Source organism: Xiphophorus hellerii, chromosome 17 (genome assembly GCF_003331165.1).
Source record: "Xiphophorus hellerii strain 12219 chromosome 17, Xiphophorus_hellerii-4.1, whole genome shotgun sequence".
Classification (NCBI taxonomy): Eukaryota; Metazoa; Chordata; class Actinopteri; order Cyprinodontiformes; family Poeciliidae; genus Xiphophorus; species Xiphophorus hellerii.
Window position 1 is genome coordinate 6476040 of NC_045688.1, and position 16275 is coordinate 6492314.

The window sequence follows — 16275 nt, forward strand, 5'->3', positions numbered from 1 at the left end:
GGTCTTGAACAACTGAAAAGTTTCTTGCATGCTTATTACACTGAACATGCAAACTCACAACCATTGGGTTTCAGGTGGCATAATCTCAGAGGCACCCTTCTACTCCCTTAACACTATCCCTCAATCACTCCCTTGTCGTTCCTTCTTTCCTCCCTACAAGACGAGTTGGTGAAAAACTTTACCAGGCAATGACCTTTAAGTCAAAGCTTATCTGTCTTAATGAGGGAATTGAGGAAGCCACTATGGAAAACAAATGCCCTTTATTGGTCACCTGGGAACAATGTTATAGGGAACTTGACAAAAAGTTCAAGTTATAGCCGTCTAGGGTAATGAAACCAGCTTATTACTAAAAGAAATGCACACTCACATGATGAGTCTCACACATACTATAGTCTTAAACACAGTTAATGGTTATGTATTGTTTGTACTGTATGTCTGCAGAGATTAAAGCTGTGTCAAGGCAAAGGAAATTGTAAGATCAATGAGGAACAGCAACAATTATATGGCCGGTAACTAATGTCTTTCTAAGTGCAGGAGTGTGATCAATCCACACGCATGTCCCCCACCTCTCTTTTTTCCTCTGCCCGCTTCCCTCCTCTCTTTTATAGGGACATTTTACGCTGGCTTAATGCAGTGTTGCATTTGATTGCACAGCCCCCTACGGGAGCAAACTCATCAAAAACTTGATCCACAGAGAGGCAGGTGGGGGAATAAGTTTGTTGAAGCCGTCTCAAGTGGAAACCTTTGAATAAAAAAGTCAAGCTTAAGATGCTCCAAAGCAAAATATTGGAGTAATGACAAAGTTTTGAGATAAAATGTCAATTTTTAGTAAACAAAAGGTTCACCAGTTGCTCCTATGCCATAAAATAGAAAAATGCCCAGATTTAAAAAGAGATTAGTTTTATTGGCAATCTTTAACATCACAATAATTGAGCTGATTGTTATAACAAATTCCACATGGTCCACTACCTTGCTATCCAATAGACTCTGTGTCGTTCAATTAGTAATGCCACTGCTTCAGACCTGCCATTAAATGATTCAGTGGGCTGTCCCAGCTCTTAAGTTGAACTCCCAGCATTACACTTTATTATTAATGACTTACTGAGTGCAAGACACTCAAATATGCAAGATTTGCAAACTTCTGTCAGAGTGAGTACACTCCTCTTTCCCAATGCAAGTAACCTCATCTGCCACCCTCATGAAATTGAGAAACTGGTATGAGCAGTGTTTGTGTCTCTCGCCTATATACCGTTCACTGCAACTGTGACACCTCATTGCAGTCCACACATGACTGTAGTTCAGCCTTTGGCAGGGATAATTGCCCAGTCACCGCTTCCCTCTCCAAAGAGACCAAACTAACCCGATGCACCTTGGCAGCAGTGGCAATTACTCACTTACTTAAAAAAGGTGTATTTTTTTCTAAGCTTACATACTATTCATGACAGCAGGTAAAGCTGAATTGGCATGTTGTAAATGAGTCCATGTTCACGACACAAAACAAATGCACTAAAGAACAAAAAAAAAAACAAGCTCTTAGAAACTGAAGCTGTTAAAAGAAACTACAGACCTGTTACGATTACGGGCTAAAAGCCGTTTTAAGAAAGAAATGCTAGTTTCTCATTCTGCTTCTTTATGTACACTTTTTGATAATCAATATCCTGTATGGCAAGTTCCAAATGTAGATCAACCTTTTTCTATGCATTGAAGCTTTTTCTAGAGTATATTCTACTTTAGACCACAGTCTGCTACCAAACTTGTAGGCTGTTGAGAAAATGTTCATAACTGTTGAAAATCTCCAAAATGTGTCCTGTTCCAACTATTAACTTCAATGTATTTATTGGGATTATCTGTGATCGATCAAGATAAATTAGTGAACAGCCGACGATAAATCAAAATCATGCGTGATTTTGATTATCATTTACTCTGATGGACCTAAAATAATTTGGTGCAACAATTTGCCATGTCAGTAAAAACGATCCATTGCTGTCCTCAGAATAAATATAAATGTTCTGTGAAAGTCACAAGTACATCATGTAAATCAAGGACAACACCAGTCAGTTTGTGGATAGAGTTATGCAGTGGTTTAACGTAGGCTTGGGTTCTAAACTATGTCCTGGAGCAGTATTCAATTATTATCTGAAAACGAAAAAGATTATAGCATTACTACAGACCCACCAAGAGATGGCTGTAAACCTAATCTGACAGGCCAGGCAAGGAGATAATTACACAGAAGCAGCCAAGACGCCTATGATAATTCTAGAGGAGCTGCTAAGATATACAGAGAGGTGCAGGAATCTGAGAGGACCAATATTAGCCGTGTGCTCAGTAAATCTGGACTTTATGGAACATTGGCAAAAAGAAAGCCACTGTTGAAAATAGGCTGTCATCAGTCCTGTTTGCAGTTTTCCACAGTTCATGTAAGGGACACAAGCATCTGAATGAAGGTGCACATTTGTCTGATGGAAAGCTGACACTAAACATCTCTCTAAACACAGTGGATGTTAACGGCAGCATCACACTGTGGGTTTGCTTTTCTTTTGCAAGCTTGATGGAGGTAATTAAAATTCAGGTTAAAAAAAAAACTCAGTTGCGGAAGATTTGTGACTGGAGCAAAAATTCCCTTCTCTTTATTTATTTTTTTACCACAAACAAAGGAAATGGTTCCAATAAAAGCATTTTCATTTGTTATAATGATCCACTCAAAGTTTGAACCTAAATCCAAATGCACATCTGCAGCCAGACTTAAAAACTGCTGCACAAAGAAGCAAACCATTTCACTATCAACAGGACTTCTTACATTTTCATGATGGCACACTTTTCAGATTTTGCAGCCCACATTTTAAAGCAACGTGAGCTCCATTGATAATTGGCAAACCTGGGGAGAAGCTGGTCTGATTCATTTAGATAACATTCATTCCACTTTGAATGAAGCTGCTCTTCTTTCCAGGAATCCAACAATTCAAACCCACAACACATATAGGTCACGGACATCTGCATAAGCCATGGGTGTCCGGCTCCATGAACTGCTAGTTTTCAATGAGTCACTGTTTCATCACAGCTGATTCAAACGGTCCAAATATCTCCTCGTCAGCGTGTCAAGTTTCTGCTAATGAACCAGCACTTGATTCAGGTGTGTGCAGTGAAAGAATTAAAACGTGGAGGACGCTTGCCATTGAGGACTGACTTTGGACACTTCTGGTTAAATGCGCACACTGACACAAACCCCTCTAAGCCTGTTCCATTCTTCTAAAACATTGAGAGCACCTAATAAAATATTTTGTAGGGTTCTGGGCTGACTTAATGTTGGAAAAAAAACCCCCAAAAAACCAAATAAAATTTTATACACACTTGTAATTTGGTGCTATATAAAACAAACAATTCATTTGACATAAATAAAAATCTGAAATACATGTGATACTTCTACTTGGTGTAAGAGAAAAAAAAATATTTTGCAGGCTATTGTTTAAAAGCCTCAAAATTCAAGAGCAAGAATACTTCTGAATCTATGTACTATTAACTCTTGAACCCACATTTCCACAGGGGCCAGTTCCTGTGTATTCATCTTAAATTCTGCATGTTGCTTTAAATTTACTTTCAAATTGCCTTTTGAGATATGCAAGTTCATCGAATTTGGTGTGACCGTGCAACATGCCCTTATGAACTCCTGGTAAAACCACATGAGAAATCAAAAGTTATTTTGATCCATAGTGGGATGCAGCAGCAAGTCTGTTGACTTCAGGTGAAAGCTATTACTGTTTTCATTTCTATTACGGAATATGAATCAGCAAAGCTACAGATAAAGAGGAGTTCAAGGATTTCTCACAGCTGCTGAAGTTTATGAAGCTTAACTTTCACAATCATTTTATAATTCATAGAAGCAGGGACCCCATGGTCACATTGCATGCTGTGCTCACCGTGTAGCCTTTAGCACAAGAAAGCACACCGATGGCAGCTGTGAAGTAAAAGTAAATGTGTCTAAATACTTTTGAACTGTACTGTCAATATTTCCATGTGGTTCGGTCTGATCAGGATGTCACAACAAAATCCAAAGTACTGAAACAGAAGGAAGGTCCAAAGAAATGAAATAAAGAAAAGTAGAAAGCACAAGGAATTAGAGACAGGAAGAAAAGAGATGAATAAATAAAAAGTAGGGTGAAGGTTGAAGGACAGAAGTGTGGAAGAAAGGTAGGGAGGACAAGGAGAAAAAGAAGTTAACAAAGAGGGAAAAACGTGACTTAAGAAATAAGTGGAAAAAGAGGACAAAGAATGAAGGAAAAATGAAAGGACACAGGGAAGAAAAGAAAAAAATGAAATACGAAATAAGAAGGAGGCACGGAAAGGAAGCAAGGAAAGAGCAATTAAGAACGAAACAAAGAGAAATAGGACTGAGGATGAAAAACCAGAAGAAAGGAAAGAAAGCAGGAAGGAAACACACGAGGAAAAAAGTAACAAAGGAAGGAAAGAAGGAAAGTCAAAAAGGGATAAAAGGGAGGAAGATCACACCAAAAGGAGGAATTCAAGTGAGGAAAAGTGCAAAAAGAAAGATCAAAATAAAGGACAATATTTAGACAATAGCAGAAGGAATTACAATACAGCACAAATATTTTCTCATTCTGTTATTTTCTTTTTGTAGACGTAACCAGAATTAAAAATACTGAAATCAAATTCCAGACTGTTTAGGAACAGATCAAATACCATTTTATAAACAAAAATGCCTAAACTTGCAACATGTATTTCTTTATCACTGTATAAAATTATTTGAATCCACACACCGAATAATTACATTTACACTATTAGTTAATATTTAAAGTTGTAAGCCTTTGAAATCAAAACCAAAAAGAGCCACAAATAGGACTTGATAACACTATCCTACTCCAACAGAGCTTTTCTTTTCTTCCCAGCTGCTGCCACTCCCTTTCTCGTTTCTGGCCTCCTTCCTTTTTGTCATTCTGCACAATTATCTCCTCTTCTCTTCCACAACAGACAAAGAAAATAAATGGTTTTGGACAGAAAATTTGTCGCCGTGTGGAGGATAGAGCGGTGTGTAGCATTTGCACAAATCCGTATATATTCATGTATGCAGTGCTTGTGTCTGGATGGATAAAGTTGTAAAAGCTAAACCCTCTTTTATAATTTATTCAATTGGATTACAGTGGCTGTTTATGTGAAACAACCTGGGAGGCTTTTCAAATCCATGGCCCTTCGATTGAATTAACTTCTGCTCTAAGTTGCCATCTTACAAGGTGTAGCAGGCAGCAACACGGGGGTCCCAAGAGCTGTTTGAATATCCAAACAGGCTAGCAGACTTCTTAGTAGGACTGTTGGTTTGCAGTAAATTCAGTGTGACCAAGCATGAAATTCTCCACTCAGGATCGCCACCAAAGGGTTGGCACGCTACCTTGGCTCAAGTGTTGGTGTTGTATCACCCTGCTGAAATTATTTGAACTTGCCAACTTCAAACATTGTCGCTGAGAAAAATTAGCAAGACTGCGGAAAACAAGGAGAAGCTTAAGGAAGCTGAGAATTTTTCATACATCTTCCAAACACAACATACTTATGCTTGAAAGAACACTGCCAGTCAGTGAGAAGCAGGATCTTGTAACCGGTATGCAGATATAACAGATATGCAGATTTAAGTAGTTCTTTTTAACAATCAGCACTACAGTACTGCATTTTTTAGTCTGCAGAATTTAGTCTCAATTTTTTTTTGTCTAGGCTTGTAATTTATTACATTTGAATTCAGTTTAAACCATGGAAGTTTCTCTTTTTTTAATCAACATGGTAAATTGCATTGTAGAAAATTGTAATTTCCTAATTAAATTTCCTCACAATTTTCTACTATATCAAATTATTTTTTAGAGAGGCCCATGGTAGTGCCTACCGTACAAGTCTGTGGGGGCAGTGCTACAATCAGAACCTTTAAGATGTTCCAGAGAAAAACAAAAACTCTCCCATCTATAAGGTCTTTGTGAATAATACTCCAAAAAGAAATTGTGTCATTGGAGAAGCTTATAAGATGATACCACACCAAATGTGTGCCATAATCAAAGCTAAAGATGGTCCAATATTAGAGTGTCTAATGTTTTTCAAGATGAACTGTGTATGTGTAAAAAAACAAACAAAAAAACTTGCATAATTGTCCTTCAATTAATTACTTGTGTTGAGTCTACACATTAGAAATACAAAGCGAAATTGAGTGGTTGTATATTAAAGTGAAAACTTCAAGCAATTAAGGAAATTGCATGACTACGGTCTGACAATTTCCGCAGCAAGACAAAAAGACAAGCATGTACGTACATAGTCACATGCAAAAATTAAAAAAAATTAAAATGTGAGAATTTTTGCAATGAGAAAATGTGCAAACACCACGCAGAAAAGTTCAGATGCCAATCTGAGCCCAGGGTTGTCTTGCTAGTAGGCAAAAGAGCAAACCACTGTTACCAACATGCATCAGATAACGAAACCTGAACTTTGTGTTCCCTAAGGACTTTTCACTGAGCTGTAGTCACTAAAAAAACATAGCAGCAACTGTTGCCAAGTAAGAGTTTTATGTAAATTTAAACATTAAAAAATATGATTTGTTTTATCTGCTCATGCTGATGTTATTATATCCCCAAAATCACACTGAAAAAACACTGAGGGATTATGGACCATTTACAAAGAGCAGGATGGTATTATTTTTGCTCAATGTTTGAGTGAGGGCTTTCATGCTCTGCTTGTAGAAAAACATGGATTTTTCTTGGTGACAGATTTTAATTAGGTGATAATAAGTTGGCTTACAGAACTCCTGACAGTGTGAAGGTTTTAAAACTCAAGAGTATGCTTAGCATTTTCTGTTACTTTCATAAACTATATGCACATTTTTGATTGTAAAGCAGGCACATATCTCCAAAGGCTCACACCAGTATGATTTTCCTACTCCCTAAACAATCGTCTAGCCAAATTGAGATTGCTGCCATCACACACTCATGGCTTGTACGATGTTCCGAAATACACACACACCAAAAAATGTATTTCATACAGTCAGAGATGTAAAGGCAAAATTCTGCCTTCAAGCATGTACTTTCCTTACACAACTTAACAGATATATTTGACAAATATATTTTTGGTTCGTAAAGAATAACACAGTTGACTGACTTTCTGTTGCAGTTGCTGTAAACACACTAGTGCTAGAAGAAAATAAATGTTATCAATAGATTTCCAAAGATAGTGAGACTACAAAGACTCCTACTTTGATGATCTGCTTAAAAAGGAAACATGAAGTAGGAAAAGCTGTAAACATGTAGTGGCCAAACATCAAAGCAGCTCATAATTCATGCCTTTTATTTTTAACTTAACAAGAAAAACAAATGAGTTTAGAAAAACTTGTATTTGCAATCGTACACAGGAGGACATGTATGAGGGGCCGTTTAGGACAAAATTTACGTTTTGTCTCTCACACACTACCAAAAAGTCTCGCATACTCCAAAAAAGTAGCCACGCACACTCCAAAAAATTACGTTTTGTCTCTCACACACTACCAAAAACTCTCGCATACTCCAAAAAAATAGCCTCGCACACTCCAAAAAATTACGTTTTGTCTCTCACACACTACCAAAAACTCTCGCATACTCCAAAAAAATAGCCTCGCACACTCCAAAAAATTACGTTTTGTCCCTCACACACTACCAAAAACTCACGCATACTCCAAAAAAATAGCCTCGCATACTCAAAAAAATTACGTTTTGTCTCTCACACACTACCAAAAACTCTCGCATACTCCAAAAAATTACATTTTGTCTCTCACACACTACCAAAAACTCACGCATACTCAAAAAAATAGCCACGCACACTCAAAAATTACTCACGCACATTCAAAAAATACTCAAATTGCGTATACACACACTACTAAAATGTCACACACACACACACAAACGTTAACTTTCTCGCTCACATACACTACTATCAGCTCGCTCACATACACTGTACTAACAGCTCGCACATTCACAGACGTTAACTTTCTCGCTCACATACACTACTATCAGCTCGCTCACATACACTACTACCAGCTCGCTCACATACACTACTACCAGCTCGCGCACATACACACAAACGTTAACTTTCTCGCTCACATACACTACTACCAGCTCGCTCACATACACTACTACCAGCTCGCGCACATACACACAAACGTTAACTTTCTCGCTCACATACACTGCTAACAGCTCGCACACACACAGACGTTTATCTCTCACATACACAAGACTAAAGTTGAACACACACACAGTACTAAGACTCGTTTTATGTATGTGTGAGAGCGAGACTTTTTATGAATGTGTGAGAGCGAGACTTTTTATGAATGTGTGAGAGCGAGACTCTTTTTGAATGTGTGAGAGCCAGACTCTTTTTGAATGTGTGAGAGCGAGACTCTTTTTGAATGTGTGAGAGCGAGACTCTTTTTGAATGTGTGAGAGTTGTCACGGAAGAGGCGGGGCATAATTTTTGGATCAAACTGCGCATGCGTAGATCCTAAACTATAAGTTTCGATTGTTGACTCACTGTATGTTCTATTACTTAGTATATTTGTGCTTTTAAATATATATAGAACGTTTAACTTTCTTGTAGATTAAATGTGCTATAGAAATAAATGAATCTGATTGATTGATTAAAAATAGCAAAATTGCTGTAGTACAATCTGTCCACTGGGTGCCAGTATTACAGGAATTATTAACCGGCGCCAACTAGTGCCGAAGAAGAAAGAGTTTGCTATACCGAACATGGCTAACTCTAATTCGAAACGAGAGAGAATTGGTCAGGCAGCTGCCATTTTAAACACCATTCTATCTTCTCCGGAGGCAACCAGCACTTTGACAGGCGCATTAAACGATTCAACGACTGCCCGCAGTGCTACAATCTGGCACCCAGTGGACAGATTGTACTACAGCAATTTTGCTATTTTTAATCAATCAATCAGATTCATTTATTTCTATAGCACATTTAATCTACAAGAAAGTTAAACGTTCTATATATATTTAAAAGCACAAATATACTAAGTAATAGAACATACAGTGAGTCAACAATCGAAACTTATAGTTTAGGATCTACGCATGCGCAGTTTGATCCAAAAATTATGCCCCGCCTCTTCCGTGACAACTCTCACACATTCAAAAAGAGTCTGGCTCTCACACACTCAAAAAGAGTCTCGCTCTCACACATTCATAAAAAGTCTCGCTCTCACACATACATAAAACGAGTCTTAGTACTGTGTGTGTGTTCAACTTTAGTCTTGTGTATGTGAGAGATAAACGTCTGTGTGTGTGCGAGCTGTTAGCAGTGTATGTGAGCGAGAAAGTTAACGTTTGTGTGTATGTGCGCGAGCTGGTAGGGGTGTATGTGCGCGAGCTGGTAGTAGTGTATGTGAGCGAGCTGGTAGTGTATGTGAGCGAGCTGATAGTAGTGTATGTGAGCGAGCTGATAGTAGTGTATGTGAGCGAGAAAGTTAACGTTTGTGAATGTGCGAGCTGTTAGTACAGTGTATGTGAGCGAGCTGATAGTAGTGTATGTGAGCGAGAAAGTTAACGTTTGTGTGTGTGTGTGTGACATTTTAGTAGTGTGTGTATACGCAATTTGAGTATTTTTTGAATGTGCGTGAGTAATTTTTGAGTGTGCGTGGCTATTTTTTTGAGTATGCGTGAGTTTTTGGTAGTGTGTGAGAGACAAAATGTAATTTTTTGGAGTATGCGAGAGTTTTTGGTAGTGTGTGAGAGACAAAACGTAATTTTTTTGAGTATGCGAGGCTATTTTTTTGGAGTATGCGTGAGTTTTTGGTAGTGTGTGAGGGACAAAACGTAATTTTTTGGAGTGTGCGAGGCTATTTTTTTGGAGTATGCGAGAGTTTTTGGTAGTGTGTGAGAGACAAAACGTAATTTTTTGGAGTGTGCGTGGCTACTTTTTTGGAGTATGCGAGAGTTTTTGGTAGTGTGTGAGAGACAAAACGTAATTTTTTGGAGTGTGCGAGGCTATTTTTTTGGAGTATGCGAGAGTTTTTGGTAGTGTGTGAGAGACAAAACGTAATTTTTTGGAGTGTGCGTGGCTACTTTTTTGGAGTATGCGAGACTTTTTGGTAGTGTGTGAGAGACAAAACGTAAATTTTGTCCTAAACGGCCCCTCATAACATGCACTTCTGTCTGATATATGTGTCTAAAGCTATGAGGGTCAGATGGGTAAGTGGGGTCGGCTACTTGACTGAATTTACAGCACACAGAGCAGCTCGGCTCGTCAGTGACACAAAATATAACTTTCAACTCTGTCAAAACTGATGATTATCTGACTGCATCTATCACAGTATGAACGTGTACTGGTTTTGAGAGCAAGAACTGACCAGAAAGTGGATAAGAATATCGATCTGGGAAAGTAAGTGTGTCTGAGAGCGTGACCTTCAATTCCCAGAAAATGTATTAAACATGGATGCTATTATCAGCAGAGGTCATGAAAATGAGAAAAGCAACACTATGGAATTACAGACAGTGGCGCTTTTCAAATTAAAAAATTTCTTGCAATATGCATATCTGAAATATTAAGCTTACAACACCACCTTAGATGGTATTGATGCTACTCTTCCAGAATAAACAAAAAAGAACAAATTCTGTAAAAGCAAACAATCCAAGTCGGACACTAAACATCTCCTGCAGTTATTGGTTAATCAATGTTTTATTATATGTTTTTATATAGGATGGTGGTGCATGTAGACTATTTAAATGACAAATATTCATTCTAGTATAAATGTCTTATCACCATATTTCTTTGCTTTAAATTTGACAGATCAAACATTTTAAAAAGAATGAGACTAAAACAAGCAGTCTCACAATATTTTGATTGCTTGCTGTTGCCAGTGAGTCCACCTCCAACTGCTGACTAAAGCAATTCTTTCCTCTGACTTCCCTCCAAGTTGCTGTATGGAAAAAAAATATATATTTTTACTGTACCAGAGGCAGTGCTTGGAATGACGGAAAGACGAACAACTATTGCCAAGTGTGCATTAACAGCGTTTAAACACAAGAACTGGTTTGGTAAAAATGAACATTAGTCTTGTATCTTCCTTGCAGATTCAAGTTTACCCAAGTTAGATGCAGTAAAACACCCCAAAACAAAACGTTAAAATAAATGTGAAGATTGATGTCAGTTTTTCTGCATGCAGAGAAATCATCTGAGTTTTCTATGCACTAAATAAAAAGTACTCCTTCACAGTACTAATTACCAATGACACTAATACGTAGCTTGGTGGTTATAATTCGTAAAGTATTTGCAGAGACTTTTTTTTTTTAAATCAGCAACAATTTGCCCCACTAAGAAAAAATAAATAAATAAAAAATAAACCAAGGATATGTCGATGTCTAATATTATCAAAGTTTTCTCCCTTAAAGGACAAATCAATACTAACACTCAATAGAACCATGACGCTGGCTACAAACCATTTAAAACCAATTGTAAAATGTAGAGAAAAACACAATAAAACTACTTATAATCAAATGACTTCACACTCAGTTTCAGAAAAATATTGAGGAGCTCCATCTTAATTCAATCTCAATGGAGTGGTACTGCCCCATTTTAGATCATTTCAGTCTTATTTGTAGATTCTATTGCTGTTCTCATTTTCTGCTTCTTTCCCCCATGATTTATGACTGGCAGAGGTATAAATGATATAGCCTTAAATGCACCAAAAATGGCCCTTCTTCATGCGCCCAATGAAGTTATTCAATCACCACCCAATATGGCAGGGACAAATGACAGCCATTAACGTGCAAAGCCTCCAGTTGCACTTTGGCTTTAGCTTTTCACCAAATGGTTATGTGGGACACACATCGAGTTGAAAAGGAAATTGACTCAAAGAGGTTCATGTGTAAGGTTAGACTGAAGGATTTCAATACACTTTTCATAGAGAAAAAAAATGTCTAGCATTTTTTCCAAGTCTGGATATCAGAGTGAAAAGTATTCCCTTTATACCAATTTGATTATGAAATAACTGCTGCCATTACTTTCTAATTTTTACAGTGCGGCATAGGCCAATTGGTTTGGTCACATATAGGATAACTACAGTATGTCAGCTCTGTTTTAAAGTATGACAACTAAACTTGTTAAATAAGTAATAAGTATACGTTTCTAAAAAACAAAATTTAAAAAAAGCACTGCTTTGTTTTGGCATTTTAAATAGAGTTTAGTTTAACAAGAATTTAAACTTGTGTTGTCAAATAGCTTTTTTCTAGCTTCTGACTTAGCGGGCTTTAGTACATAAAACAAAAAAATAACCAAACATAATACTGATGCATTATATGTTAAAATTAATGTATGTCAAAACATAGGTGCCTTAATTTTAAATAAATTATGTAAAGCCACTGAACCATGTATAACACTAACAGGTGACATGATCAAGAAATAATCAGTGCTGTTAACGTCAATTGTCTAATGTTATAGATCTAAGCACCTAATTGGTATCTAGCTTTTACAACTAAAGTTATGCCAGAAACGTTTGGGTCTCAATGCCATGAAATCCCCCAGAAAGAGCTGAAGAGTTTCATCAGGGGGAAGAATATCTGTTTACCTCCACAAGCAAATCCTGGATAAGTGACAGACAATGAATTTGTGTACAGATTGAGGAAGATGGCCTTCTGTTTTCACAGGGTTGTACAAGTCCAAAGGGGTTTACCAAGGTTAAAGAATTCAGTTCAAAGGCAAGAACAGTGATTGTTTTCTGAAAATGCCAAATATAATCTTTGATGCTAAAGTCTGAATGAACTGCACCAAAAGAAGCAACTTGCTGCTTCTGAATATAAGGCACTGAAAGTGACATCTCGATGAGGAAATTGAACTGAACATCCGAATGGAATAAAGGACAATGAGAGCAGAAAGGGTTGTAAGAAATTCATAGAGTACAAGTATAAAGAGCAGATAAAAAGAAGCCACTGGAAAAGTAAAACTATCTTTTAATCATAAAACCCCAGTAAGTCTGTGTGATAAGGAAAGGCAAACCTATAATGTCAGTAGGACAGACTCCTATTGTCAGGGTGGAGAAGGCAATTCTAAATCAATTTGGCATTTGGAGTCTATAGCACAAACGTAACGTCAAGAATGGGAAATTTATATGGTTTGACCATCTAACAGTTCCATGCTCTTCTACCGCCTCTATCAGAACTTTCAGTTCCAGTCTGAAAAGACACAAAATAGAGAACCAGTCTGTCTCATGGCTCTTCAACTGTGACAGTGTGTAACTTGGAGTAAAATGGAGCCTCATGAGACTGACATCCTACATAAAACTCTCGGTGTCATAATAGGTAACCTGCATGCTTTTATTGCTTCTCATGGCAATTTAATTAAGGTAATATTATGTTACTGTACTGGAAGACCTTGCAGGTCTGACATCAAGATTTAATATTGAGACATTGCCCTTTTCAACAAGCTAACATGAATCTTTTTGTCTGCCCGTTTCCCTACTACATAACAACCCTTTTTTTAAGTCCTAAATAGAGAGAACATAGCTTAATTTTTATGACAAACTATAAATATAAAGCATTCAAGTATATTTCTTTTTAAGACAATTATGAAAGTAAAGGGTTGTCTGAATAATTATTTTAATGTAATCTATACTAAAAATTAATTACTCAAAGATATTCTTTTGAGTCAAAATTGATACAAACTAACCCACACTTCTTCCGGCATCCCCTCCCCTCCCTGAAGCCTCACCTGATCAAAATAATAAGCTGCTGCCGGAAGTTTTAAGCTGTTGTATCATGGGGAGAATATCCAGGGAAAAAAAACAACATATGCAATGCTCTAATCAGCAAGGCAAACACAAAAATGTTGTTTTCAGACTCTCCCTACAGGGCAGATGGACTGGAGAGAAACGAAATGCCAACAATGTCAAATGCTTGCTGAACAAAAAGAGACTGGAACTATAAAGTGCCACTGCTGATTACAATGGCATGGACTAGATCCTTGTTTGCAAAGTAAAAAATGTTTTCTACTGTATTTTCCAGATCTGTGTCTGTTTTGGGAGAAATTTATTTCAGTATAGATTTTTCCTATTTGTCCCTTTATGGTAACATTTTCTTGTACCAACAGTAAATTGACAGGTAAGCTTATGCACACTAAACATAAGCAGTTAAAGCCTGCATGGCCACAAAAACAAAGCACTGTACGTGGTGAGTCTCAGTGCTGTAGTGAACACCTGGGCTAAAGTCCAGAGCACCAAGAAAAGATAACTTTGCATTAAGATATGGCGGTGGTGTAAATTTCACTTTCTGCTCACACAATGCTCATTTTCTAAAATAATTTGTATCTTGTTTTATCTACACGATTAGATGCACATATGATGTATATGTATAAGGCAGAAAACATTTTTAAAAACTTATGAAAGCACATTTTTGTCATAGCTATTGATAATGCAAACTTACAAATGTAACATTCTGCCCTGAGAGCAAATGTCACAACTTATCGCTAGCACAATTTCCATTCCATTCATCTGTAATAATAAATCTATCTAGTAACGATCTGGTTTTGAAATATTCTCTCTTTCAGCACAGAGACAGCAGGGAAGATTCAATAAGGCCTGACGACTCCCTACAGTCAGACAGCACCTTCACTGTGCACCTTAAATCAGAACTCCATGGGTTTTACAAGCCCTTTCTGCCTCAGTTAAAATAAATCAAGCATTACATTTGCCAATGCAAAATGCAAATGCAGTATTACAATATGATTAACTTAAGTTTTTTTTCCTTCTCTTGTGTGAAAAAGATTAGTCCTGCTGACAGAGAGCAATCATGTTTCCTCCACCTCTCTGTTTTGGTAAGGAAAATGAACATCTTTAATTTTGTCCTTGTGACTGCAGCATGGAAAACTACTGCAAAGGATCCGTACTAAGAAAAACAGAGTTAAGGAATAGCATGGAAACTGATATGCAAATCAAATTTCCTGGGTTAAAATAAAATGTGTATAATGAATACTAGTAAATAAGACCATAGGAACAATATGTAAAAACTATTCATTCCTGTTAATGATGCAATAACAGGAACTGTACCAAGAGTAAGTGACATTTGTGCTTGAGGTGATATAATGAAATGATTACAGAATCCGCTGAAAGGTTGTCCACCAACTAGTTTCAGACAGTCGTAGTTGGCCAAATTTGGCAGCTTGGTGATATGTGGTTTAGCAACCAGTGATCCCGGAGGATACCAGTCCAGAGTCAGGTTGGATGATGTGCTTGGCCAGGCATGGTTTCCACATATGCCAGGGTAAACTGGGAAACTGCTTTGCAATCAAAAACATTATGGCTCCAGATAATCAATTTGGGAAAAGCTAAAGAAGCCAGATGGTGAGGATTAAATTATGTTCACTTATCTTTAAAATGCAACGAATCACAGGTATTTATGCAAAACAAGCTGTGTTTAAAAATACTTCCAAAGATAATTCTTGTTATTTGTAAAGGAAACTTAATTTATATATGCTTATTCTATTTGCACATAGAAGATCTAATAAGAAAACCCATTTCAGCCGCTTGTATCCGTGATCTCGTTCTTTTGGTCATGACCCAAAGCTCATGACCATAAATGAGGGTGGGAACGTAGATCAACCGGTAAATCGAGAGTTTCGCCTTTTGACTTAGCTCTTTCTTCACCACGATCGGCCAATACAGCACCCGCTTCACTGCAGATGCTGCTCCAATCTGCCTGTCGATCTCCCGGTCCCATCTTCCCTCATTTGTGAACAAGATCCCGAGATACTTGAACTCCTCCACTTGGGGCAGGACACCCCCCCTGACCCGGAGAAGGCACTCTACCCTTTTCCGGCTCAAGACCATGGCCTCGGATTTGGAGGTACTGATCCTCATCTCGGCTGCTTCACACTCGGCTGCGAACCGCTCCAGCGAGAGCTGCAGATCACGACCTGATGAAGCCAACAGGACCACAACAGCCGCAAAAAGCAGAGATGCGATCCTAAGGCCACCAAAGCGGATCCCCTCAACACTTTGGCTGGGCCTAGAAATTCTGTCCATGAAAGTAATGAACAGAATCGGTGACAAAGGGCAGCCATGGCGGAGTCCAACTCTCACCGGAAACGAGCCCGACTTACTGCTGGCAATGCAGATAAGACTCTGACACCGGTCATACAGGGACCAGACAGTCCATATCAAAGGGCCCGGCACCCCATACTGCCAGAGAACCTCCAACGGGGCTCCCTGAGGGACACGGTCGAACGCCTTCTCCAAGTCCACAAAACACAGGTAGACCGGTTGGGCGAACTCCC